General features: G+C 44.1%; 1 long non-coding RNA gene across 1 annotated transcript in view; it reads right to left on the reverse strand.

Moving 5' to 3' along the window:
• Positions 1-975: 975 nt before the first annotated feature.
• The window catches only part of LOC143670863 (uncharacterized), a 64,860-nt gene continuing 41,540 nt past the window's right edge, over positions 976-24,295 (reverse strand). Inside the window, exon 3 of the long non-coding RNA XR_013169464.1 lies at positions 976-1,075. This is a non-coding gene — a long non-coding RNA (uncharacterized LOC143670863). The remainder of the gene's footprint in view (positions 1,076-24,295) is intronic.

The following is a 24,295-nucleotide window of genomic DNA, read 5'->3' on the forward strand; positions in this document are numbered from 1 at the left end:
CTCTTAGTCAGAGAGGCAGACCCGTTCCTCCCACCTTCATATGTTTATTGATCGCCCGCTGTGTACAAGGCAGTGCACTACGTATTTCATATCCACCAATGAACCAAACCGCGCAAATCCCTGCCCTGGATTTCACGTTCTCTGAAGGGGAAGTGATAGGTGACAGGCAGTAGACCGTCAAGGATTTATTAGTCAACTGCACAGTATGTTAGAAGGTGATAGATGCTGTGATAAATGATATATAGATCAGGACAATGAAATGAGGAACTTGGGCAGCAAGTGAGTGAGGCACGTGCTACAATATTCCACAGTCACCAGGGAGCATTTAATTGAGAAAGTGACCTTTCAGCCAAGAATTGAAGGGGTGGAGGGACTCAGCCATGTAGATATCTGGGCTTAGGGCTTTCCAGACCAAGGTTGCAGCTGGGGAAATGTGTTTGACACAGAGGCTGTCAGACACAGTCCAGACACTGCAAGGAGGCCAGTGCAGCTGGAGAGCAGAGAGGGAGAGGTGAATGGAGGGAGGTGAGGTCAGGGGCTACTAGGTGCTACATCCTGTTGACCGGGGAAGCTTCGATTCTGCTAGCTACACAGAAAGGCACAGCCAAGGGTTATAGGAGCCATATTAAATCTGGGCAAGGCTGTAACATGAGTGTAAAGAGGAACACGGGAACAGAATTCAGCAAAGACGGTTTGGATAAATGTTGGGAGGAAAGCAAGGAGGAGCATCTCCTTGTGAAGGTGAAAGAGCGCGCCTGGACGGGACATACCCAGTCATCAGTGGGCTCACAGCCTTGTCTCTGTGGACATGAGAATCAACCCACCAATTTGCAGGTCGGTACAGAAACCTTAGGTAAAGTCCTGCTCAGCTGTTATCTCTTAAGCAAGTCCTAATTTCAAGACGAAGGACTCCAAGTCCGTTGGCTTCTGGGCACCTGTTCTGAGGTCAGACACAGATTTTCTCAGAAGCCTTGAGCGTTGCTTTGCTCTGCTGGATGCCTGTGCTTCACAGGTGGACATGATGTTGGGGCGAAGATGCCCATCTCACCATGGAACAAAATCCACATCTCGGCACCTGTAATGTGAGCAAAGCGTCTCCTAGTAAGTGGAGAAAGGACCAGCATTGGAGTCAGACCGGGTTGTGACTCCCAGATTCATCCCGTTTTGTGGATTAGTGATTGTCAAAGAAAAAACTGTACCAGGAAATGTAACACAGGCAAGGATATGTTTATTCAAAGCTTACATTCACTATAGAGGGGAGAAACCAGGAGTTTATTGTGTGAGGAGAAACCAAAAGGCTATCACAAGAAGGGAGAGAAAGTGGGCTCAACTCCCCTGAGGCAGAGGGCAGGAGAGTTAAGGTCTGGGAAGAGCTAATGGAAGAGTACTGCAGAGGGGCGGCCAGCGATGGGGGTGTCCCTTACAGGATGTTATCTCCTGAGGTCACTGTGGAGGCCAGGCCGAGCAGGTTCTAAATGGATTCTGTGAGGGCCAAGGTCAGGGCAGTCGGGGGCACAGAGCCAGGAAGAAGCCTGTCTGAAGATTAGTCATGCTATGGGAAGTTAAGGCTGCGTGATCCATAACACAAAGGATAGGGATTTAATAACTTACACTATTTTCTAAGATTGCAAAGTTCAGGTAAAATTCAACACTCCCATGATTTAACCTATTTTAGTTTTTTTCCCCCCTTATTTGTAGATTTGGTAATGTAATACTCATCTCTCAGGATGTGTGGGAAATAAAAACTGCATATGCCTAGAACACATTAGACTGTCAATAACTAGGGTCCGGGAAGATTTGTTCACACTCTGCCCTGTGTTAGCCAAACAACAGTGTGTAGAGAAGCAGGCCAGATTTCCCTGGGAGTCTCCTCTACCGCTCAAGCCAAGGATGGGGGTTTGGGGCAGTGCTGGCAGAATTCATGCCATTTTCATAATTTGTGTTTGTTGTTGTTCACAGGTGCAAGGTGCACACTTAATTTCTTACTTAGGTGTGCCGTGCAGAGAGGGGTTAAAATAAGATGCACTTAATCCTCCCAGATCTGTCTCTAGCAGGTATTGCCCACATAGGATCACACTTTCCATTAGATGTTGTAGGAACTAACATAGTTTGTGCCAGGGTTTATGGCACTTGTTGGGTACACTTAAGGAATGGGTGAAGGTGTCTTCAGATTCTCAGGGAGGATCCTGTTTCGATTTGCTAAAGCTGCCGGAATGCAATATACAAGCAATCCATTGGCTTTTACAGTCTGGATTTATTAACTTACAATTTATAGTTTTTAGGCCATGAAAATGTCCAACTCAAGGCATCAACAAGATGATACCTGGACACTGAAGACATGCTGCTGGCATCCGGGAAACCTCTGTCACATGAGAAGGGACATGGCTGGAGCATGCTGGTCCTTCCCTCCTGGGTTTCATTGCTTTTAGCTTCTGGTTCCAGTGGCTTCCTCTCTAAATCTCTGTGGGACTTCTCAAGTCCCCCAGGTTTATTCTCTATGAGTTTCTCTTAAATTCATCTCTGTGCTTCTAGATGTATTTTCTCCTCTCATAAAGGACAACAGCAACATGATCAAGACACACTCTGATGGGGTGAGTCACATCTCTATTGAAATAACCTAATCAAAAGGTCCCACCACCACTAGGTTTCCACTCACAGGAATGGATTGAAAGAACATGGCCTTTCTGGGGTCCATAACAGCTTCAAACCACGGCAGTCCCACGCAGTGGGCAGGAAGCTGATTCTGTCCCTGATGACTCACAAGGACCAGAAATCAACCCACGTGCAGAGGGAGGACGGCTCAGTGAGTATCTGCTCATAACAGAACATCTGGACGATCCTTTCACTTCTAAGGAATAATTTTCTCCTTAAAAAACAGTCCACAGGTAGCAGTCCACGTGTAGGGCAGTCCAGGTCCTATTAATCTGCTGAGTAAATGATGCCATAAAGTGACAGATTCTTTCCATGTTACACTTACTCTTCTCCATGGCAAGGCTTGTCCTTGATTTGGATCCCTGCACGGTACCAAAATTGCTTTTCCAATTCCAAACTCCATACTCAGATGCAACAGTGGTCCAGTGAAAATGTGTGAAACCCTTGCTGTCTTTATCTCTTTTTTAAAAAAGTATTTTTATTTTGAAATCTTCACACATATACAGTCCATATATGGATGGATACCTGGTGTACAGTCAATGGGTCACAATATCATCACATATTTGTGTATTCATCACCATGGTTGTTTTTAGAACATTTGCATCCCTCCAGAAAATAAATAAAGAGAAAAAAGAAAAGACTCATACATTCCATACCCCTTACCCCGCCCTCTCATTGTCTACTAGTATGTCAGTCTACACAATTCATTTTAACTCTCATCCCACTTATTATTTATTATATATTTTTTTTACTCATCTGTCCATACCCTGGATAAAAGGAGCATCAGACACGAGGTTTTCACAATCACACACGTTGTAACAGATAAATTTTTATACAGTAATCTTCAAAAATCAAGGCTACTGGAACACAGCTGGACTGCTTCAGGTACTTCCCACCAGCCACTCTACTACACCATAAAGTAAAAAGAGATATTTATATGATGCATAAGAATAACCTCCAGGATAACCTCAACTCTGTGTGAAATCTCTTTTGCTGTCTGTGTCTTAAAAGAGCAAAGAAACCCGTCCCAGAAACAGCCTGCTCTAACACTGCATTTCTTGTTAGCTCATTTTCAACCTGAATAAAACGTTTGTCCATTGGAGAATTTTTACTGAATCTCTACCATGTTCCAGTCAGTAAGAGTCTCAAGTGTTAACTGGGCTTTTTCATCCTGGGACTCCCCAGCTGAATGGAAATTGTTCTACTTAACCTGAGAGCTGAAGGGAAGCAGGAATGAGGCAGAAGGAGGGGAGGAGAAGTGCACCAGACAGAGCAAGAAGCCCTGTGAGGTTGTGGAAATGAGAGAGAGGAAGGCGGCTGAGGAACACAGGGGCCTTAGAGTGGCTGGAACACAGAGTGTGGGTGGGACAGAAGGAGGGGCCTGCTCCAGATGAGGTGCTTTGGGGTGAGCAGGCCTGATGGCCCCAGACCAGGGGCCCGGATGTTACCCTAAGAGCAGCAGGCAGCCCCGGCAGAGTTTGGGGCAGGAGGGACATGACCCACTGGATGAGGATTTAAGAAAGGTCCCTCAGGCAGTGGGACAGGGAGGGGGGAATGGGTCAAGGCTGGTGGCAGCAGGACCAGCTGTGAAGTCATGGTTGTCCAGGAGAGAGATGAGGGTGACCTGGAATAGAGAACCGACTGTGTTTGGAAGAGAAATCAGCTCAATTATTTTATTACAAATATTAGGAAGTAGGCACGGTGATGGTGGGGTCTGAGGAGGCAGAGGGAAGAATCAGGGATGGCTTTAAAGATCTCTGGCCTAAGCAGCTGGGTTAGGGACCATAGAGGAGGTGCAGGTGTTGTGCGAAGTGGGGGTGGATGAGCTCCGCTGTGGACACATTTAGTCTTAGTTGTCCTTAGGCCTCTACCACTTTCTACATTTGTGACTTTGGGGAGCTACCGTAAACTCTGTGCCTCAGCTGTCTAACCCATGAGAATGATGACATTTTAGAAAAATGACTGATTTTGGTTTCATTTATTCAGTCTAAGAGCATGTTCTCGTTGTATACAGCAGAGTGCTGGTTTATTGCCAGTTACCTCTGAGGTAAGATGGGATTTTCTCCACTAAGTATATATCTCCTTGGGTTTACATATCAGCTTTGTGTATTTTCCTGAAGCAGCGTGCACTCTCAATACAAAATGAAAATGAAGAAATAAACTCAAGGTGACAGGTGCTTATTATCACGCGTGTGCACTCGAATAGGAAAAATATCAAAAGCCTCTCTTGCTGAGAAGCTCATCTTCCCACCCCACCACCAGCCCTTTGAAATCCTCCAGACTTCATCCTCTAGCCCTTCTGTCCTTCCATGGGGTGGGGGTAGAGCCTTTGGAACTCAGCTTCTCTAATGCTTCCCTTCTCTGTGAAGTCATCTCCCCTTCCCGGGAGGGTACCTTGGACTTGTTCAGTGCAGTCTGCCTGTGGGACGGTCAGTTACACCAAGAGGTCTGTAGTTTAAGAGAGATGATTAAGCTGGATATATGGATCTGGAAATCATCAGTACATGGCCGCATAGTGGGGGAGGGGAGATAAACCAGGATTCTGGATGCAAATCAAGGATCCACCATTTATTCCCTGTGTGACTCTGGGAAGGTTTATCTCTCTGTGGCTCAGTTTTCTTATCTGTAAAATGATGATGATTATGATATTCTGTGACATTTCCCCAATTTTGCATTCTTGATTTATACCACGAAAATGTTACCTTTTCATGACTATAAACTGCATCAGTGTGGTTACTCCCTCAGTAAAATGGTCATCTCCCAGTGGAATGGAATTACGTGTTCAGAAACAGACCCTCTCATCTATGGACAATTCATTTTCCTTAAGGCCCCCGTGTCCACTCACTGGGAGAGAGTAGCCTCTTCAACAAATAGTTCTCAGAGAACTGGATATCCATATCCAGAAGAATGGAAGAGGACCCCATCTCATACCTTATACAAAAATTATCTCCAAATGAATCAAAGACTTAAACATTACAGCTGGGAACATAAAATGTTTAGAAGAAAATGTGCAGAAATATCTTTAAGTTCTTGTGGTAGGAGGTGGTTTCCTAGAATTCTACACTCAGAGCGCAAGCAATGAAAGAAGAAATTGCTAAATGGGATGTCCTCAAAACTGAATACTTATGCACGTCAAGGGGCTTTATTTGCAATTGCGAGTATAGAAGATACATGGTTGTTAGTTTTAGAGATGCCTGTTGCTCATAAAATTTAGCTACTATTAATGAAATTCATATGTAAATAAATTTTAAATTAATTCAACAGGTTTTACCAAATTTTATTCCATTTAATAACACTTATTTCATCTTTCACACTGTAAAAATCCTCTGGGCAGTTTGTAGTTGTTAACGCTAGCTTCTTATCTCTCCTGCAGTGGTTTAATAAAAATACCTCAGACATTTTCTAAAAATATATATAGAAAAAGGGTAATCTCCTTATTTACCTTTAGGCTTGCTTGGTCAGGCATCACAGATAACAGCAATGATGAATTTCACCTGAGCTCTAAAAAGAGCACTGGTTATGAAATCTCTCCCACCATTCAGTGTTCTGGAAAATGGCTTACTCCTAAAGAACTATACCCTTTCTCTATATCACTAGGATAATACTTGCTGTCCAAGCTTTTTAAAAAATTGCCTACATATCGTTAATAAGAATCATGCATTCTATTAATACCCACATGCACACAGATCCACAGGAACAGGCTGCAGAGGTTCTAAAACCCTTAACTTCAGACTCCTCTAGGACTGGGGATAAGGTTTGCTTTCCCAGCTGGTGACCTCCTTTTGCTCTGACAGCAATGGGCTCTGGGCGCAGCATGGTCACTGCTCTGGACGGGTCTGGCGCTCTCTCCCAGCCCTGAAGATGTTCTCAGCACGCCTGGACAGCCTTGGACTCCAGGAGCCTGGAGAGGTGTTGGCAAAAGCTGCTGGGGGTCGCGAGTCAGGGGGCTGCAACATCACGCCTCAGCTCCCCAAAGTGTCGTCCAAGGGAAGGCCTCCATCTGTGCCCCAGCCCTTAACACCCACCACCCTCCCTGCCAAAGGAAGTCCAGGCCTGAGCCTGGGGGCCTGGGCTTGGCCTGGCCATGGGGCGCTATTTTTCTGAGGTGGAAACGCACCAGAAGCCGGTGGATGGCCTTGGGGTGTGGGGAGTTATTCCGTAGCTGTGGGTTTGAGTCATGTGGGCGTTAAATTCATTTCAGAGATGGTGTCCTCATGCTCTCCAAGGACTGCTGCGAGGGTTTAGTGGGCAATAAGTGGGAACCCTTGGTATAAAGAGAGGAAATGGCAGCCACTGGTCATAGTTTTAAGGCACACGCTGCTTTACCCATTGAAAAGAGACCCTCCCAGCCCAGAGACTTTAATGGGGGGGGGTGCTCAGAGAATGAGTATTGGGAAGGTTAGACCTGGTTAGATGCGTCAGGGAAAGGCTGAAAAAATTTTTTCTTAATAAATAAATGCAGTTTTACTGAGATATATTCACACACCATACAAAGCATCCTAAGTATACAATCACTGGCTCACAGAATCATCACATAGTTGTGCATAGAAACCCATGATCAAATTTACAATATTTTCATTACTTCGGATAAGAAATAAAAATTAAAAAGAAACCCCACATCCTTCCATACCCCTTATCCTAATCTATTATTGTCAATGATATAAGCCTATCTTGAGCTTCAAGGTGTCAAATCATTGCTTAAAAGTGGAGAAGGCAGGCATCAATCCTGCTAACTCTCACATGCTAAGCTAGCACTCTACCATTTGAACTAATTCCCCCATGCGGGAAGTATGTCTTGAACACTCATTTACCTGTGACCCGCCAACTCCCCAATTTGCCTCATGAATGATTAGCTCAGATTACAATTTTGTCCCCCTTAAACTACCTAGACACATAAACATTTCCTGTTCAGTTCACTGACGGAGACCGCCCCGATTGCAAAAGTAATCCCAACTGCACGTCACACCACCTCTAACTTGTCTACTCCTCATGGGGAAGTATAAGGCAAAACCAAACTGCTGAGATACTCTGATCTTCAGACCTGGGGTGCTTTCCCGATTGCAACAGCCTGAATAAAATCAATTTCCCAACTAGTTCAGTTCATGTGCTTATATTGTATATCCAATTTCCTATGCAAACTAAAACACAAAATAGACATCAACATTATCAAAGGATATAGCCAGTATTGAAAAACTGGCACTTCCTCACAAAGTTAAAATATGTTACTAACATGTGACCCGGCAGTCCTACTTCTATGTATATACTTAGGGAATTGAAAGCAGGGACTCAGACAGATATCTGTATATTAATATTCATAGCAGCATTATCCAAAATAGCGAAAAGGTAGAAGGGAAATGGTCCTTAATAGACGAGTGGATTAAGAAAATGTGGTATATACACAATTGAATATTATTGAGTCATGAAAAGTAATGAAAGTCTGATATTATACTACAACATGGATGAACCATGAAGACATCATATTGAGCAAATGGACAAATACTGATACTGTATGATCCCACTTATATGAGTAAACTAGAATATGCAAATCCATACAGACAGGAATATTACAGGTTACCGGAGCAGACGTGTGGGGATGGGTGGGAGGTTGGTGAGTAGCAAGTTAATGGTTAGTGTGTACAGAGTTTCTGTTTGAGGTAATTGTAACTATTTTTAAATATTAATGTACTTGCACATTTTTATTTTAAAAAGATACACACAGAAAAGTGTACCGCCCAATCATATAGCACAAAGTGAACACGCGCAGGAAACCACAGACCAGATCAAGAACTAGAATGTTAGCAGCACCCAGAAAACTCCCTCGTACACCCAGACAGTACTCCCGTAAGATTAAACTTTGTTTTGCTGTAATGTATGGGTCAGATTAAATTATCTTAATCAATGGGTGATTTTTGTTGTTAATCACCATAATTGTATTTTGAAAAAATTTTTAAAAATATTTTTATTGAGGAATCTTCACATACATACAGTCCATATATGGTATACAATCAGTAGTTCACAATATCATCACATAGTTGTGTATTACTCATCAGGAACTTCTTTTTTTTCTCATCAGGAACATTTTTAGAACATTTGCATCACTCCAGGAAAAGAAATAAAAAGAACAAAGAAAAAAACTCATACAGCCCATATCTCTTACCTCTCCCTCTCCTTGTTCACAAGTATTTCAATCTACCCAATTTTTTACCCTTTATCCTCCTTTAATTAATTTATTTAATATCCATATTTTTTTACTCATCTGTCCATACCCTGGATAAAGGCAGCCACAAGGTTTTCACAATCACACTGTCACACCGTAAAAGTTTTATAGTTATACAATCCTCTTCAAGAACCAAGGCTACTGGAACACAGCTCAACAGTTTCAGGTGCTTCCTTCCAGCCACTCCAATGCCCCATAAACTAAAAAGAGTTATCTATATGATGCATAAGAATAACTTCCAGGATAACCTCTCAACTCCGCTTGAAATCTCTCAGCCAATAAAACTTTATTTTGTCTCATTTCTCTCCTCCCCCTTCTGGTCAAAAAGGCTTTCTCAGGAGGTGATGGTTAACTTTTGGCAGCGGCTGGTGGTGATGTTAGCACAACACTGGGCATGTAATTACCAGCAATACATTGTTTATATGAAAGTGGCTGAAATGGGAAATATGTTGAATTATGATCACTATAAAAATTTTGTTCAATCACATGGGTACCTCTCCTCATCTGTGCACACTATAACAGAAATGGCAAAAAGAGCCAGTCACAGAAGCCCCTCCTTTCAATGCCTTGAGCCCCGCACCCACGACCCTTCTCTAGGAAGCCCCCACTGACCCGGAAACTCTTCCTCTGGGCTCCGGGAACCTTCTTCCTCCATCAACAGGCCCCTGGGGAGGAGCGCCTTGGGGCCGCCAAGGGACTTTGCCTGGAGGACCCATCTCAGCCCCTTCTCGCCGCGGAGCAGAACTTTACTTCGCGTGTTCGCACAACCCAACCCGTCTCTCACACACGCAAAATCGCCTGTGCCCGAACCCCCTGCCCCACCTGGCGACGAAGGCGGCAATTTAGAACTCTAACGGGTCGCGTCCCTGTGACGTCATGGCCAGCGACCGCACTGTGCTCCTTCCTGGATGTACCTTCTCTAGGCGCTCCGGAGGACTGCTCCTCTCTGTGGTGCTTTCCTTTTTCTTTTTCTTTTTTTTTTTTGCGATATCTTAACGCACTGTCCAGGCCGTCCAAATTTTAAACTGCGCATATGAAATATTCTCTTTTGCCATTTGGGGATGTACATTTTAAAGTGGAGAAATACGATATTTAAACTTCCTCGACGCATTAAGAACTAGGGAGATAACTGCGTTAGACTCTGTTCAAGAGCTTCAGAGTTTCCTCACCCCAAATCCCTCTCCTCTCCCCCCACGAAACAATTCAGAAGAATTCAGGTGTTTCCTAAGAAACTCCATATCCCATATTGAAATCATCAGATTACCTCTTTCTAGAAAGTTTGAGTGTGAGGTCGATGGTGACATGATATATGAATAAACGTTTTAATATGCTGTGTGATTCCTGGTTGGCATGCAGTCATTTCGACGGTGTTGTCAAATACAAGGGTCAGGGTAACATATTTAAAGGAGGAGGGCGTCTTCGCTTGTCTGGTTTGCTGGAGTATGGCAGATTCTGGGCAGTAAAACTCTACTGTGATCAGAAATTTGGTTTCATGTTTACTTCTTGATTTACATTTGCATCCCTGATACAATTTTCCTATATATACAGACCCCTATTTATGGGTAGGATGTGTCCTGACTTATAATTGTGCATGTGTGTTTTCAGAATTCTTTTGCTTGTTGGTTTTGTCTAAAAGGAAACGTTACTGACCTTGCTTGACTGAGCCTCTCAGAGTACCAACAATGGAGAGAAAGGAACAAAAAGACAGAATTTCCATATGGTAACTAGCAGAATTTCACCAACTCCCAATCAAAGGAGTCGTGCCTGACAAAGAAAGTCTTGGCATTTGGAACAACGTTTTTTGCATAGTTTTCTCCTGAAGGTACAGTAAAAACAGTTTTACTGTTTTTAGTTGCATATATGATTACGTTTCCAACTTATTTAAGATTGAGTGTTATAGACAAGCTAACACAGTACAGCGTAGTCATCCATTCTCATTACTGTGGTGCAATACAAACTCAAGTAAATGGGCAGAGCTAAAGCGCATGACAAGGAAGAATTTACTTTTAAAAGTCAAGAGGCCTGATACAATTCAACAAAAATCTGTACTGTATTTACTAGGTTATAAGAATTTTAGTGGTAAAGAGAGCTACGGATAAGGAAGCCAAGGGTGCACACTGTCCAAAACAGGTGACAACATTAAGAGGGAGAGATTGTTCTAATGAGTAGTGCAGAGACCTTTGTATGAGAACACATCTAAGTGGAAAATGGTCACCAACAATATTCAGTCGCGTGACCTTGAATTAGTTACTTAACCTCTCTGATACTCATCTGCATATGATGGTAATAATATTGCATAACATTATATCACCCCTTGTTAGAAGTCGCTCCTGACCACCTGGGATACAGATTTCTCTTCTGTGTTCCAAGCATCTCCTGTTGGCTCACCCCTGTCCTGGCTTTCTTCCTGCTTGTTTCATATATGTGAGCTGTTTGCTGACTGTTATCCTGCATGAAACGAGCCTGTGTGCACCACGTCACCAAAGCCTGGATCCTGGAGCCTGAACCCCAGCAGGTGCTCAGAGCACTTTTATCATAATAGTGCTGATGACATGTGCTACCCACTCCATGCAGTATAGGTATTGTTATACCATGAATGTGTTCATTGGAAAGTATATTGTAAAGGAGTAGATAGAGGAAATCCCTCTGCTCATTTTTCTGTTAACTCAGAGGCTGTTTGTGCCAGTCTTCATTTAGAACCTTTTATACCAGTGTAATACACATCTTCAACACTTCAGAACAAGAAAAACATTGGAGTAATTACAAACCCTGATTTGAAAATTTACTTATAAAATGGAAGTAATCAAGATAATGTTATAATGGAACAGAGTATAAATAGGCCCACACATTTGAATAATTCAGGCAATTCAATGGGGAAAAGATTTTTTTTCAACAAATGGTGTTGAATCATTTACAACCATATGCAATAAAAAAAGAAAAAGCGTGATCAACAGTAACTAACCTACATAGCTGGTGAAATTGGAGAATGGAACAGCTCAGAAAATGGTTCCTATAAAGTTAACATACACTTATCATATGACAGCAAACACACAGCTGGGTACTTATCATAGAGCAATGAAAAGTCACGTTCACACAAAACCCAGCACAGGAATAGTTATACGAGCTCCACCCACACTGGGCCAAAAATTGGAAACAAGCCATATAGCCTTCCACACTAAGAAAAGGTTGCATGGGACAGTGTTAAACAAGCAGCGGTGACTTTATTTGTGGACTGCTGCAGCAGGGGAGAGAGACTGGAACTCAACTTCATCCAGACAAAGGACAGCAGGACTTTTAAGAGTGGAGGGAGGCTAGTGGAAACGTCCTTAAAAAATATTAAGGTGGGTTGGTTGATTACTGGGTAGGATGAGTGATTTACTGAAATTGCAATTAGGACCATTTGGTTTGGAATTTGTTTCCATTTGCTGTGATTATGCCAACTGTACTTTGTAAGAAAGGCCAAGAGAGAGGAAGAGGGAAAAAAGCTACTACCTGTTAAGGTGCCTCTCAAATACCTGGAGAGCTTAAGATCCTGGTGAAATGAGGGTCAGGTATCAGGGGTCCCTGAGAAGCCTGCCTGAAGTTCAGACAAGCTAAAGGGAAGTTAAAGGAATCTTGGTCAGCAGTATAATGGGTAAAGAGATTGTGGTAACTACATACAGTGGCAGATTATTTAGCAATAAAAAGAATGAACTATTGACATGGGCAAAAAATGGGAAGAATCGCCTTCCCTTTGAGACGGGAGGGGTCTGACTTAATTTTTAACACTTCTAGACTATGCGTTTTTGATGAAGAAAAATGAATAAACATTTTCGAAACACTGTTCGAGGATTGTAATCGCAGGTGTCCTTATATGCAGGTTAATGTGCGTTTAAAAACAGGGAAATTGAAGTCACGATGCAATATGAACCTCAATATGTTAAAAATGTACCTTATAAATGAAAAAGCTCCTAAACATGTCACAAAAGATTTTTAGTGGTCATCCCTGGGTGATGGGACTGTAAGATTAGGTTTCTTTGATATACTTTCGTTCTTCCAATTTTCCCTCAGTGACGTTGAATGACTTCTGTACTGAAAGAATATATTGCTAAGGACCTAGACTACCCCAGCACAAACCTGGGGAGAAAGAACCACACGAGCAAGCAGAAATACAAGGGAGGAAATGCCAATTGGAAAGCAAAGGTGTTTTGCCCAGACACTGATGTGCCTAGACAGACCCACTTCACTCCCACAAACTGGCAGAGTGCAGAGCCAGTAAGAATCGGATTCTGTTCACTGAAAAAAGAGTCCGTTTCATTTTTTCGAGCACAAAAGGCGGGGTAGGAGCAAGGCGGCCGCGGTGCACGGTGCACTAGCGCCATCTACCGGCTAGAGAGACGGAGAGCGATTATTGCCGCCGGAAGAACAATTTTTTCCGCTGATATCCGACTCAGAAGCCTCAGAATTTTGGCTGACGAATCGCAGCAGGTAAAGCAAGGACCAGACACTGGGCTGCTCCTGGCCGGACTAGCCCCCTACAACGCCCCAAACAACAGGAAGTCCCCCTTCCCACGGCCCCGGAGCCATAGCAACCGCCGCAGGCTGCTCCTCCTCAGGACCCGGCCTGGAGGGCGGGGCGGGCCCAGGAGTGGCCGGTTCTGCGCCTGCGCGCGGGCGGCCCCAGCGGTCCTGGCGCGTCTTCCTCCTGGAGTCTCCCGGGAGGGGACCTTCCCAAAGCTGTTGTAACAGGTCGGGGAGGGATGTTGCTCGGCCCGTGGGCCCTGCCGCTCCACGAGCGGGACCTCTGCCAATGCCCTGGCCATTCCCACTCTCACCCCGGCCCCAGGTTCCCCCATGAACACGCCTGTCCTCTGCACCCTCACTCCGCGCACCCCGCTTGGCCACCTCAGCGTCCCCCAACTCTGCTGAAGGGGCCGGGGAAGGGAGGGTCTCAGGGTAAGTAGAGGCAGTTTTGCTTTGAAGGGCGACAGATAAACGTGCAGGAGCTGCGGAAGCACAAATGGGAAAGGCGTGGGTTTTATTTTTCCTTTCTCTTTTGGACCATTAAAATATACAGTGACTAATTGAAGATTTAAGAGAGAGGAAAATGGCAGGACAAAGCCGATGAGATGGAAGGTCTGGGACCCTGAGCAGGGGTGGGAGGGCTGGTTTCAGTCAGGAGCACTGAAAGCAGAGAGGTGGCTAAAAACTTGGGGAATGAGGGATGCCTGGATTTGAGAATCAGGATTCTGAGCTATGTATGTGTCTCCCATCCTATTGATGAGTTTTGAGGTGTTTGAATTGTGGGTTTTAAAGTCTGAGCTCTGTGAAATTTTCGGTGTTCTGTGTCCAAGCTGTGAAGTCTCTGAGCTCTTCTTTCCGGGGTCTGACCTTTTCTTACTCAGGTGTTATGGAACTGGTCTGAGTCAGACGGACAATATAAAACCACAAAATCACACTCCCGGTATCTCAGCCCATCATGTTCACGGATTCCCCACCCGCACAGTATCAGCACCCTTGCAGTAAAGCAGAGAGCGGCACCACGTGACCCAGTGGTGGGAAAATGTCCTCATCATCTAAACTCACGTTTTAAGAAACTTCCCTTCGTGCCTCTCAGCCCTACTCACTGCCGCTGACATGAGCTGACAGCCGGGACAAGGCGGGATGACCCCGCAGTACCGGGCCGTGGTGGCGCTGCCCAACCGGGAGCAGACATGGCTGGCCGTGGGGGGAATGTCACGGGTGGGAGCTGCTGCAGCAAGTGTGCGATGACATGGGCCTCGGTGTCGTTGGAACTGTAATTCAGATACAGTAAGCTGCCGAAGTCTCAACGGTCAGCACTGCAGAAACTTTTACACCTACACATATGCCCAGCTATGTAACCTAGCCCGCGTTATGTCCACTCCGTGCCTTCCTGTCTGGCAGTTGAAATAAATCAGCCTGGAGCATACAACGGGTATATATTTATGGGCTTGGCTCAAAAGCTAAACAAATGCTTCTCAGATGACTGGGAGAAATATATATATATTAAGGAAACAAGATATCCAGCGCTTCTTTTGTTGCCTCCCTTAGACCACAGTGCTGTGTGGAAAATGGAAGGGTTTTAAGGACAAAACCGCCGGGCGCCTGTACTACCGGCACCTGAAGGAGGATGTGCTGAGGTCAGAGCCGCCCCCCATGAAGAGAGCTGCTTCCTGCTGGCACCTAGGGGTCCAGGCTGACCCGGGGAACCACAGGGGCTGCCACGTGGGGAAGAGCTCTGAACTGCACTCCCGTTTCCTGCAACTGATGGACACCATGCCCCTTTGCCTCTTCAAGCTTCAAAAGGATAAGAAGAAAGATCGACTTACAGTTGCCCTGGGACTAACCCCCAAAGGAATGCACGTCTACCAGGAGGTGACCCACACTCAGCAGCTGCTCTGTGATTCCCCGGGTCCCATGTGGGGAAACTGGCATTACTGGGGAAGAGTTGGAGACTCAGCCCAAGGGCCTGCCCTGCTGGGGAAGCTGGTTTCCTGCACTGCTGCCCGTTCAGCTCCCAGCACCGGCGGCAGCTCCTCAGCCCCAGCCACCGGCTCTGCCTCAGCCTCCAGCCCGTGCCCCAGCAGCTCCAGCACTTGGAGGTGCAGGAGGGAAGAGGCTCTCCCGCGAGTCCTACATCAGCGACACGCGGGAGACGGACCTGGGCCCACCCACCAGCAGTCCCGGCACTCGTTAGGAGCCGGACAGCGCCCTGCACCGCCCCGCCCGCTCTCCACCGCTCCAGGGTCAGCTGGGGCAGCCCCACCCTCAGGCATCGGGGCTGACCGTTGGCACCCTGTGTCCACGGATGAGCCCTTTGGGATTGAGGTGGCCATAGCAGGGAGCAGTCGGCAGTTCCACCGTCAGCCAGGGCAGCTCTGGCTTAGACAGCGGCAGCAAGGGCAGGGCCAAGGGGACGCCCGGGCCAGGACTGTCCCCCCACCAGGAGCCCTTGCCGTGGGGTACATCACGCGTGGCAACGAGGCCCTGCTCCAGCTGCGCCATGTCAGAGCCAGGGATGACGCGACCAGCTGAGCCAGAGCGTGGGCGACGGCTGCCTCCATGGGCACCACCGCCCCACGCTGGGCCCCACGCTGTCCTCGCCGCGGCCACAGCAACACCTTCGTCTGCGCCCTGGAGGACAGCCTGGTGGCCTGTGGCTGTGAGAACTACATGGGGCTGGGAGACCAAGGCCGTTCCCTATGGAAAGACGTCCATGAATTGCCCTGAAGGATTCAGGGTGTAGACTGTGCCCCTGGGGCCTGATGTGAGGCGGATGGAAGGCTGGGGAGGATTCAAGGCTTAGAGCGTCCTCCATCAGCCCTCACCCTCCCTCTTCCCACATCTGAAATATGTGGGGTTCTTCCACGTTTTTAACCCCATCAGAAATGTAATGGTTGATGCGATAGTGATTTCACAGTCAACCACGTCGCCACATGACGTGACCTACACCGCAGTTGCTGTGTTGAGAACCAAGCTGCATGTTCAAAGGATGATGGCCGTGTGAGTCCCCAGGACTGAGGCTGAGTGTCCAGCCTTAGTGGTCAGACTCCCACAATCATCAGAAATGTAATGGTTGATGCGATAGTGATTTCACAGTCAACCACGTCGCCACATGACGTGACCTACACCGCAGTTGCTGTGTTGAGAACCAAGCTGCATGTTCAGAGGATGACGACAGTGTGAGTCCCCAGGCCTAAGGCCTAGTGTCCAGCCTTAGGGGTCAGACTCGCACCATCAGAGTATGTGACAGACCATCTCCTTCCCTGCAGTACCTGGGAATATTTGCTATAGTGCCTGGTGGTATTTTCCCCTCAAGGTCGGGGCTGCTTCAAAGCACCGGCTGCCTTGTGTGGGCAGAAGCAGCTCTCTCCTCCCCACCTCCGGGTGTCCCAGGGTGCAGGAGCTTAGTGCCATTAGCCCTGGTGACAGGCGGGTCTCCCTGGAGACCAGTGGGCCAGAGGGAAGAGAGGATGTCAGCAGACAGGCAGGCCGTGGCTCCAGATGAAAGGAGAGCCAGGGTTCCATCCTCTCTGCTCCAGACCAGGGACCCTGTCTCACCAGGTGGCATCCTGCATTCCTTCCAGGGGCTCTGAGAGGGGTCTGCTCTGGAAACAGGGGGAACTCCACCCGTAATGTTACCCTCTGTGCTCTTATACCAGACACCAGGGTGTATATGTAGGTTTTAATTTATTTGTGGCTCCTCCTTGGCTCTCTTTCCTTCCCAAGTACAGTATCAAGCAAGAGCACATTTCCTCCCCTGTTCGTCTAGATTGGATTGATGTGTATTTTAAATATTCAGGTGTCTAGAGTATTCAAATGGAAACACTGTGAAGCCCTTGTTGTGCAAGACTTCTATAGCCCCTGACATGAGGAGCCTCTTTGCAGGTCTCTTACTAAATCCTGACTACTGCAGTCCACTTGTGTCACTAATCTTAAGCTCCTTATGGAGATGGAAGGGCAGGGTTTTGAGTGTACTGTGTTTTATGGCTGCTGGACTGCACACCGGAATGGGGGCAGGTTCGTGTTTCTCTGACCTGTAGAGGGTCTCTCCTTTCTGTGAAAGGAACTTTGTGCTTTTGTACTGTGTCCTGTAATAAATAGCCTCAACTGGAAAAAAAATGAAGAAGGAAAATCCATACAGCGTTTTAACTATTTGACCTTGGCCTAACAAATTTAATCATAAATGTTGAGTGTCGAAGTGTTTCAGAAAGTGCCACATGTTTAATTTTCAAATTAGCATGCCAAGAAATAACTTGGGTTTCCAAAGTAAAGCAAAAACATTGAATAAACAAAATTCCTTTAAAATTCAATGTGTAGGATTTGAAATAACACCAGGCAGCCCTCGAGTCCCAGATAACAGGGCTACTGGGCAGCAGCTGTGGATGAAATGGATGCTGCTGTGGACAGACAGGCCTTGTCCCTGAGCTGAGCGAGGGCCCATCCTTCTTTCCATGGACAGAAGCCTCGGGGCCTCACACCCAAGTTGGAGAGGCAGACCCGTTCCTCCCACCTTCATATGTTTATTGATCGCCCGCTGTGTGCAAGGCAGTGCACTAGGTATTTCGTATCCATCAATGAACCAAACCGCGCAAATCCCTGCCCTGGATTTCACGTTCTCTGAAGGGGAAACAGGCAGTAGACCGTCAAGGATTTATTAGTCAACTGCACAGTATGTTAGAAGGTGATATTTGTTGTGATAAAACAAATATAGATCATGGTAATGAGATGAGTAGCTTGAGTAGCAAGCGGGTGAGGTGCATGCTATAATATTCCACAGTCACCAGGGAGCATTTAATTGAGAAAGTGACCTTTCAGCCAAGAATTGAAGGGGTGGAGGGACTCAGCCAGTGCCAGACACAGTCCAGACACTGCAAGGAGGCCAGTGCGGCTGGAGAGCAGAGAGGGAGAGGTGAACGGAGGGAGGTGAGGTCAGGGGCTACTAGGTGCTACATCCTGTTGGGCTGGGGAAGCTTCGATTCTGTTAGTTAAACAGAAAAGCACAGCCAAGGATTATAGGAGCCAAGTTATAAGTCTGGCCAAGTGTAGCGTGAGGGCAAAGAGGAACACAGGGGAGTAGAAGCTAAAGAGAGCTTGGGCAAACTGTTGGGAAGAAAGCAAGAAGGAGAGTCTCCTTGTGAAGGTGAAAGAGCTCACCTGGACGTGACATACCCAGTCATCAGTGGGTTCACAGCCTTGTCTCTGTGGGTGTGAGAATCACACCCACCAATCTGAAAGGTCTGTACACAAGTGTTAGGTAAAGTCTTACTCAGCTGTTATATCTTAAGCAAGCCTTACTTTCAAGACGAAGGACTCCATGTCCATTGGCTTCTGGGCAGATGCTCTGAGGTCAGACACAGATTTTCTCAGAACCTTTGAGCATTTCTTTGTTCTGCTGGATGCCTGCATTTCATATGTGGACATGTAGTGACAAAGATGCCTATCTCATCATGAAACAATCCCTTTTTAGTATATGGTGTACTCGAGTGACTGGAGGGTAGTATATGAACTGTTGCGCTGTGTTCCAGTAGCCTTGATTCTTGACGATGATTGCATAACAATATAGCTTTTGCAATGTGACTATGTGATTGTGAAACCTCATGTCTGATCCTTTGATCCAGGGTGGGGAGAGAGGAGTAAAAAATATGGATAACATATAAACTAGTAATGGGGGGGGCAAAGGTTACAATAAATTGTGTAGATGGAAATAGTAGTGGTCATTGAGACGGAGGGGTAGGGGTATGGTATGTATAAGTTCTTTCTTTCCTCATTTTGTTTCTTTTTGTGGAACGATGCAAATATGCTAAAAAGGATCATGGTGATGAATACACAGCTATGTGATGATAGTGCAAGCCATTGATATGTACAATATGTATGAAATGTTTGCGTAAGATTTATCAATAAAACTATTTTTAAAAAGCTCCCATCCAGGAATTTTGAATGCAGATTAAGCAACATGGCTTTTCTGGGTACATAATAGATTCCACTTGGCACTACCACCACCCCTTTCACGTCCTTCTCACCCTCCATCCTCTAGCCCCTCTGTCCCTCCATGGGGTGGGGGTAGGGCCTTTGGAACTCAGCTTCTCTAACGCTTCCCTTCTCTGTGAAGTCATCTCCCCTTCCCGGGAGGGTACCTTGGACTTGTTCAGTGCAGTCTGCCTGTGGGACGGTCAGTTACACCAAGAAGTCTGTAGTTTAAGAGAGATGACTGAGCTGGATATATGGATCTGGAAATCATCAGTCCATGGCTGCCCAGCAGGGAGAGGATAAGCCAGAAATTTCTGGATTCAAATCAAGGATCCACCACTTATTCCCTGTGTGACTTTAGGCAGGTTAATCTCTCTGTGGCTCAGTTTTCTTATCTGTAAAATGATGGTGATCATAATATTCTTGGGTAATTCCTCATTTTTGCATCCTTCATTTAGACCATGAAAATTTTACCTTTTGAAAACTATAAAGTGCCTTCGAAGTGGGGCTATTTTCTTGGTAAAAAGTTAATCTGTCAGTTGATTCAAATTGACTGTTCAGATATAGACCAACTCATCTACATATAATTGATTTTTGATAAGGCAGACAAGTCCACTCAACTGGGACAGAGCAGCCTCTTTAACAAAGGTTCATGGAGAACTGGATATCTATTTACAAAAGAATGAAAGAGGACCCCTATCTCATACCTTATACAAAAATGATCTTGAAATGGATCAAATACCTAACATTAGACCCAGTAACATAAAACTTTTAGAAGAAAATGTACGGAAAGATCTTAAAGTTTTCGTTCTCATAGGAATCAATTTCCTCAACTTTACACACAGACTGCAGGCAATGGAAGAAGAAATAACTCAATGGGATGTCCTCAAAATTGAATACTTTTGCACATCATAGAATTTCATCAGTAAAGTACAAACGCAGTTACTCAATGGGAGACCATGTGTGGAAACCACATATTGGATAGGGGTTTAATATCCAGAATACGTAAAGACATGCTACAACTCAACAAGGAAAAGACAAACAACCCAATTTTAAAAATGGGCAAAAGACATGGATAGACCTTTTCCAAAGAAGAACTCCATATGGCTCAAAAGCATATGAAAATATGCTCAACTTCACTAGCAATTAGGGAAATGCAAATCAAAAACCACAAAGAGATAGTGTCTCACAACTACTAGAATGGCCATTCCCAAAAAACCCTGAAAACTCCATGTTCTGAGAAAATGCAGAGGAATAGGCACACGGGTTCACAGTCGGTGGGGATGTAGAATGGTGCAGCCCTTCTGGAAGGCAGTTGGGTGGTTCCTCAGGAACCTAAATATAGATTTGCCATATGATCCAGCAATCCCATTACTAGGTACGTACTCGGAAGAACTGAAAACGGGGACACAAACAGACATCTGCACACTGATCTTTATAGAGGCATTATTCACGATTGCCAATAGATGGAAACAGTCTCTGGACAGCTATGGACAATTGTTATAGTACTGCTTTAATAATCCTCCTGAAATTGTAACAAATGTAACTACTTTAAAAATAAGAGAATTACAGAAAAAGTGTTATCAGATTTTCCACACCAATGGAAGTGTTGGTGGTGGGGTGGTTTAAGGGGATCCTGTATTTTATGCATGAGAGGTTTTCTTTAATTTTATAAATCAAAGTTTAATGGCATAAATAAGACCTTTCACAAGAAATTTAGGTATGAATCCAACCTCCATATTTCAGTTAACTTTAAACGTTGTTTCAAAGTATCCTTTCCAAGTTCTGATAATATACCGAAGAGAGCAACCAGTAATTTTTGACTTGTAAAAAATAATTTCAATCTAGGAATTTTATCAAGTTGTAAATGAGGAAACAAGGGAAATGTAAAAATATTCCAAAACCTTAAGCTTCTGCTTATTAGAGGAGTTTGAAAAAAATTAATCATTTTGTGTCCCAATAACAGAATGCCTTTTTTTTTTAAGATAAAAATTCGACAGCAGATGTTTACTAATTAAATCATATTCAGCACAGTATAATTCTATGTATGACACAGCCCTTTTAGATGGGGAAAATAGTGGAAGAAAAGTTCTGCAATTCACAATAGTAAAGTACTAGTAGAGTAAATCCTTATTAAATCCTGTGAACCATGAGTATATTTATGGCTTATAACTTATGCACAGACATTTATTAACAAAGAGAAAGTTAGAAAACATTATCAGGATTAAAAACAAAAAGAACTCAAACAAAAATTTAGGAGTGAAAACAAATTTTGCTTATTCATTCTCCTACATATTTATTCAGTTTGCTGAGTCCAGAAAAATTCTATTAAGAATAATAGGCTGGAATCCCCATTTCACCACAATATTGTCTACTAAGAACAGTAGAGATTTCCATCCCCATCTACACAGGCACTGCCATCTAGTGGCACTTTTCCCCCTGCAATTTCAAAAAAACATTTGACACAGATTTGGTAACAAATAGTAGACACTGATGGTTTGTCAAATAGTAATTCTGCCAAGAAAGCAAATGAATTTTGTACACAAACTCTGTGCCACCAGTCTAACTACTGACTGGTTATTTATCAAAAGAAAAGGTAAAAATATAAATAAACCTCTTAGGAATTATTCTAACTGTATTTAGCGTGAATTTCTTCTGACTTCCCCCTCCACTCCATGCTATCTAGAGATGGCTCTCAGATAATAATGCATCAAAGAAAAGCAAAGAATTGCAAACTTCTATAAGCAATAATAAAACATAATCCTCAAATGCAATAATGATCTGGGTAACCTATGAAATTGAACTCCTGACCTGTCTTTCATGTGGCACACAAAAACAGCCAATGTCATAGAAACAGAAGATAAACTCTTAATGAATACCTTTTTTGTTGTTGTTGTTGTTGTTTTTGCTGGTGAGCTGTATAATTTTTTTTAATTTATGAAGCATAACCACATACAAACACAAACATTCTTACCATATGATCATTCCATTCTTATTATATAATCAGTAACTCACAATATCATCACATATTCATCATCATGATAATTTCTTAGAACATTTCAATCAATTCAGAAAAAGAAATAAAAAGAAAACAGAAAAAAAACATACATACCATACCCCTTACCTGTCCCTTGCATTGATCACTAGCATTTTAATCTACTAAATTTATTTTAACAATTGTTCCCCTTATTATTTATTAATTTTTATTCCATACGTTTTACTCATCTGTTGGTAAGGTAGATAAAAGGAGCATCAGACACAAGGTTTTCACAATCACAAACAGTCACATTGTGAAAGTTATATCATTATACAATCATCTTCAAGAAACATGGCTACTGGAACACAGCTCTACATTTTCAGGCAGTTGCCTCCAGCCTCTCTATTACATCTTGACTAACAAGGTGATATCTATTTAATGCATAAGAATAACCTCCAGGATAACATCTGGACTCTGTTTGAAATCTCTCAGCCATTGACACTTTATTTTGTCTCATTTCTCTCTTCCCCCTTTCAGTCGAGAAGATTTTCTCAATCCCTTGATGCTGAGTCTCAGCTCATTCTAGGATTTCTGTCCCACATTGCCAGGAAGGTCCACACCCCTGGGAGTCATGTCCCAGGTAGAGAGGGGGAGGACAGTGAGTTTGCTTGTCATGTTGGCTGAGAGAGAGAGGCCACATCTGAGCAACAAAAGAAGCCCTCTTGGGGGTGTTAGGCCTAATTTTACGTAGGCTTAGCCTATCCTTTGCAGAGTTAAGTTTCATATGAACAAACCCCAAGACTGGGGGCTCAACCTATTACTTTGGTTGTTCCCACTGCTTATGAAGATATCAAGAATTCTCCACTTGGGGAAGTTGGATTTACCCCCTTTCTCACCATTCCCCCAAGGGGACTTTGCAAATACTTTTTATTCACTGTTCAAATCACTCTGGGATTTATGGGGGCATCACTCTGGACAAACCTACAAAATCTCATGCCCTACTCAAGGTTCCAAGTATTATGGTGTTCAATTAAAGCTGTCCACATAAGTTATATTAGGAAATGCACTAGTCAAAATATAAATTTTGTACAAATACACATTTTTTGCTTTAGTCTCACACATAAAGTTTAAAATATTATCATCTACTTTCAACACGCTGCAGTATTGACAATTCCTTTGTTCTTCTCATGCAAAAAAATTTTCAAATTTGTACATTTAATCACTACCATTATATACTCTAGGCATTCCTAGATTATACCATCTCGATCTTTATTGTCTATCTTTCCCTCTGATTTTATTTGTGCCCCCAGGACTCCTCCCTCGATCATTCTCACATTCAGCTTTATTCAGTTTTCTAAAATTGTTGTTGTGTTACAGTTAGGTAATGAATACCTTTTTTATATAAAGATATAAATAAGAAAGCTAATGTAATTTATAACATTGATCTCAAATTTAGAAATAGAAACTAAAAAAATATTACGAATAAGATATTTTTCATGAGGTACTGCTTTGTAGAAATTACTAGATGTGATCAAAACTAATAGGAAACCGTTATCTCCTGTAATTCCAAAGTCTTTTAAGTGATATGGGTTAAAGAGGCTTCCCAAACTTTTTCAAGTGGGGCCACACACAGAAAATGAGATCTGTACACACATTGGTAAAATATGCAATAGCCTGGTCTCAGTATCTGGTTCACAATCAACGGGAACCTCCATGACAAATGGTCACATTACGAAAGTACTAATACATGAGGCCCAGTAGATGGAGGTGGCTGAAAGGTGCACTGACCGAGAAGTAGACTGGCGAATGATGGTATAAACCTATGATCGAACACGGTGCTGCTACAAGAAGGAACGAAGCTGTGAGGCATGCAGCAATGTGAATGAACCAGTGGGACATTTGGTGAGGCAAAATAAGCCAGAAAGAAAAGAGCAAATGTTGTATGATTTCATTTAGAAAATACAAGAAAACTGGGGCCT

The sequence above is a fragment of the Tamandua tetradactyla genome, chromosome X, assembly GCF_023851605.1.
Source record: "Tamandua tetradactyla isolate mTamTet1 chromosome X, mTamTet1.pri, whole genome shotgun sequence".
Lineage (NCBI taxonomy): Eukaryota > Metazoa > Chordata > Mammalia > Pilosa > Myrmecophagidae > Tamandua > Tamandua tetradactyla.